At 44.6% G+C, this 4,988-nt stretch overlaps 1 pseudogene; it reads left to right on the top strand.

The window, feature by feature from the left end:
* The first annotated feature begins 4,626 nt into the window (after positions 1-4,626).
* On the top strand, positions 4,627-4,785 carry LOC144501890 (small ribosomal subunit protein eS27-like pseudogene; annotated as a pseudogene).
* The last annotated feature ends 203 nt before the right edge of the window (positions 4,786-4,988 follow it).

The raw sequence follows: 4,988 nt of genomic DNA, 5'->3' as shown, positions 1-4,988 counted from the left end.
GTGAAAAGTATTGTTTCTTGCGTGCAATACAGACAAAGCATACCGTTCATAGAGAAGAAAACGAGAGAGTGCAGAATGTAGTGTTACAGTCATAGCTAGGATGTAGCGAAAGATCAACTTAATATAAGGTAGGTCCATTCAAAAATCTGACAGCAGCAGGGGAGAAGCTGCTCTTGAGTCAGTTGGTACGTGACCTCAGACTTTTTTTATCTTTATCCAGACAGAAGAAGGTGGAAGAGAATATGTTCGGGGTGCGTGGGGTCCTTAATTATGCTGGCTGTTTTTCCGAGGCAGTGGGAAGTGTAGACAAAGTCAATGGATGGGAGGCTGATTTGCGTGATGGACTGGGCTACGTTCACGACCCTTAGGGTTGAGGTCACCTGAGCGGGCCCCACAACCAAGGCCTCTTAGCCATTTACCTGGTTATTGAAAAAAGTCAGTTCCTGTGAAATAAGATTAATATTATTCCAATGTTTCTCGATAAATTGCCGGAAGGTTAGAAGCACCGTAACTAGTCAGAATAAATTTGAGTTGGTAGCAGACCAGCCCCAAACCACTCTGCGAAAAATTAGTAGATTTCTTCTGACAAAAGAATACTTAAACTGATGTTTCAGGGCAACTTTCTTGTGAATGGATGAGGATCCGCATCTTTAATTCCCTCTCCAATTTAACATGGACAGATAGGAACATCTCGGAATGAGGAGACCTCATTTGGAGGTGAAGTCAGTCCAGAGGGCCCTCAAGAGATGGCAGAGGCACACCAGAAAACCAAGAGCCCGTGCCTGAACAGGCACAGTTTGGCACAGGGAAGGGAGGTGGCACCAGCTGAAAAATAATTGAGCGGAATTTTACACCAATTATCTTGCCCAGAATTTGTCACAAGGAAGTCATTGCTGTGTTACACAATCATAGAATCCCTACAGTACAGAAGGAGGCCCATCGAGTCTGCACCAACCACAATCCCACCCAGGCCCTAGTCCCATAGCCACTCATATTTACCCTGCTAATCCCTCTGACACTAAGGGTCAATTTAGCACGACCATCTAACCCGCACATCTTTGGACTGTGAGAGGAAACCGGAGCACCCGGAGGAAACCCACGCAGACACGGGGAGAACATGCAGACTCCACACCGACAGTGACCCAAGGCCGGAATTGAACCCGGGTCCCTGGTGCTGTGAGGCAGCAGTGCTAACCACTGTGCCACCGTGCCACCCACCATCAGTGTCAGTCTTAGAGATGCCAGGACAGCATTTCCACAAAGGAGGCATGTACCCCCCTTCCCCCCTCCCACCAACCCCGCTGTGCCCTGACCAATATTTATTCCTCAATGACCATCACAAAGAACATATTACCTCCTCATTATCATTATGCGGGAGTTTGTGAGCAAATTAGCTCCTGCATGTCCTACCAATGACTGCATTTCAAAAATATTTCACTGACTGTTCAGAGCTTTGGGACATTCACCCACCCTGTCTGCGAGTCTTGTTTTAATCAAGTTATTTACCAGAGTCATATCTCATTCATTTGAGTAGCTGCTCATCATTAAGAGGTCTCCCTCCTGAGTTTTAATCTCTCTCCTCCCTCACTGTCCACCCACCCTCCACGTGGCAATCAATTAGCATCTTGCTGCTGCTTTGCATTAACGTGTTAGATGTCAAACTCGTAAATTTTAGCCATCTCGATGGATTGAATTATCTCCCCTTCAGACTTCTTACACAGGCTAAGACAGAACAGAGCACAATATGGCCCACTCTAATCAAGAACATACGCCATGGAGGAAGTGAGTGGAATGATAAAGTGCAGAAACAAAAAATGTAGTTCCCTTCTGGTGATAAAGCGCTGTTAACCTGTTTTAGCTGAAAAACATCCAATGATCCGACTACCGGTTACTTAGTGGCTTCTTCGCTGCTAGAATAAACTAATAGCCTCAAGATTGACTTTACCTCCAGGCATTGATCCGATTCCTTTTTCAATTCGAAGATGGGTTGGGCGAGCTGCATTAACCAACGACCCAAAAAAATGGACAGAGCTTCGTATCCCAATTTGCTGAAAACTTGCGCTACAGTAACCTCTGTCCACGCCATTATTATAAGGTGGAAATTACGGCGTAAGGACTTGGTATCAGGACACACACAAGGTCAGAATTGGCTGACACTTTCCCGCTGCTCCATTGAGACCCACCGGGAAATCTGAACCACCAATAATGTGGCTCCCGCCCCCCGCCCCCCCCTTCACTATTCACATTAACAAGAACCACAAATTTGTTGCATTTAAACTTGCTTTCGCGCAATAGCCAGTTAGACTGAGGAATAATGGCACCGGGAACCTGGCAGAAGTCTGATTAATGTGTTTATTCAAGAACATTGTTCTACACAAGATCAGTCTGAAGGAAATTCACAGACCCATTCTCATAAATAAAACCGAAAACGCTCCCAGACGCTTCTGGGGAGATTCGTTCAAAATAAGTCCTTATTTATTATTATAAACATTATAATCAACATTACACAATTATTTAAAATCGGTAACTAACAACGTAGGTAAAGGACATGCAAGAACATAAAATAAGACAATACATTAGATGCAATTAGAAAAAATGATTTACAGCAAGCCTTTGGCTAACCACGGTGGCACAGTGGTTAGCACTGCTGCTTCACAACGCCCAGGACTCGGGTTCGATTCCCAGCTTTGGGTCACTGTCTGTGCAGAGACTGCACGTTCTCCCTGTGTCTGCATGGGTTTCCTCCGGGTGCTCCAGTTTCCTCCCAAGGTCCGAAAGATGTGCTGGTTAGGCACATTGGCCAAGCTGAATTTTCCCTCAGTGTACCTGAACAGGCGCCGGAGTATGGCGACTAGAGGATTTTCACAGTAACTTCATTGTGGTGTTAATGTAAGCCTACTTGTAACACTAATAAATAAACTTTAAAAAACTTTCAAGCTGGTTAGCCCTGCTGTTTAGACCATAATGTGGAGATGCCGGCGTTGGACTGGGGTGAACACAGTAAGAGTTTTAACAACACCAGGTTAAAGTCCAACAGGTTTATTTGGTAGCAAATACCATTAGCATTCGAAGCGCTGCTCCTTCGTCAGATGGAGTGGAAATGTGCTCTCAAACAGGGCACAGACACAAAATCAAGTTACAGAATTTCTGCCGAAGGAGCAGCACTCCGAAAGCTAATGGCATTTGCTACCAAATAAACCTGTTGGACTTTAACCTGGTGTTGTTAAAACTGTTACTATCAGGTGTTGACCAGGATGCCAGGAGAATCAGGTTTGTCTTCAACCGATGTCTTGGGATTTTACCTGCACCCACCAGGGCCCTGGTTCAATGTCCTATTCACAGAACAGCGCAGGAATGCAGTTCTCCCTCAATACTACACAAGGTGTACTCGCGTAAATTTTGGATTCAGTTCTCTGAAGTGGGATTTGACTCTACAACCTTTTAATTCAGCCATGAGAATGTTACTAACTGAGCCATTACATTGAAGTGAGCTATAGACAAAATACTGTGGATGCTGGAATCTGAAACCAAAACAGAAAATGCTGGAAAATCTCAGCAGGTCTGGCAGCATCTGTGGAGGGAGAATATCCAGACTAGAAACATTGGTTCTATTCTTTCTCCACAGATGCTGTCAGACCTGCTGAGATTTTCTAGCGTTTTCTGTTTCTGTTGTTGAAGTGGGCTATATTCGCTTTATGTTTGGGCGGTTATTGAATTATGGTTATTCATCAGCAATACATGGAGAATTGAAAAGTTCTCTTGTTGCCCCCGTGTAACACATGTACAATGAAGAACAAAAACATTTCTGTGTTTGTAATATAATTTCCTTTCACAAATGTATAAATTTGGTGTGGATATAACAAGAGGAAAAACCTAAATGATAGTTTCTCTAAATGGCAAGTCACAAACATGAACATAATCTGTGCAAACTTGGATCTGTATTGGGTATTGGCTGTTGCACATTCAAGTTGGCATGATTCTCACTGTGACATGTTCTACTCAGTATTCTAGGAAATTGTGGTATAAATTCCCAGCTCGATGATCAAAGAGTACAATGGACCAATTTGTGGTGTTCCATCGTTCCATATTTTCTAGTTAATTCCATGTCTTCAGCCCTGTGCTTATTGTGTTGGCCTCTTATAGATCCCAGCACAGTCAATGGGCCTCTAATACTGCAGGTTCTGTACTAACACACAAATTAGGAGTAGGAGTAGGAGTAGGCCACTCGGCCCCTCGAGCCTGCCCTGCCATTCAATAAGATCATGGCTGATCTCATTTTAATCTCAACTTCACTCACGTTCCTGCCTATCCCCTCATAACCCCTTGCTTATCAAGAATCTATCTATTTCTAATATGAACGTAACCAAAAATGTATATCTATCCTTGCTATTGATACTTAGTTTCTAACTGATGTTTAAGGGTCTCCTTCCATTGTGAGGCCAGACAATGTACGTTTACAAGTTAGTTGACCATGGATGGCATCACAATTGAATTGGATTCCATTCTAATCCTTGCTAGCGAGCCAACACTAAAGTTGCCTCTGGCAAAAGATTTGTTGCATCCGGTCCCGAGGAGAGGAGGAAGCACACAAAGAAACGTTTGGTGCAAAGTCCCAACTCCTATTTCATGGATGTCAAGTGTCCTGGTTGCTACAAAATCACGACAGTATTCAGCCATGCACAGGCTGTCGCGCTGTGAGCCAGATGTTTCACTCTGCTCTGTGAGCCCACCAAAGGAAAAGCCAGGTTAACAGAAGGCTGTTCCTTCAGAAGAAAGCAGCACTAAAGATGAAAGTTGGCCTCTGAGGGCGGGTGAGATGCCACACAGCCGGGCATCGTAAGTCTGGCTGAGGGACATTGATTCACTTCCTGGGGATCTGGATGGCAGCATGGGAGAGATGGAGCTGAGGAGAGCAGGGCGCATGCCACTGTCTTCAAGCCTCGCCCACCTGGTTCCGAGGAAGTTTTTTGGACCCTCTTGTTGGCATT

The sequence above is a fragment of the Mustelus asterias genome, chromosome 12 (genome assembly GCF_964213995.1).
Source record: "Mustelus asterias chromosome 12, sMusAst1.hap1.1, whole genome shotgun sequence".
Taxonomy (NCBI): domain Eukaryota; kingdom Metazoa; phylum Chordata; class Chondrichthyes; order Carcharhiniformes; family Triakidae; genus Mustelus; species Mustelus asterias.
Note: the sequence above shows the minus strand (reverse complement) of the source record. Positions and strands in the feature narration are given on the sequence as shown.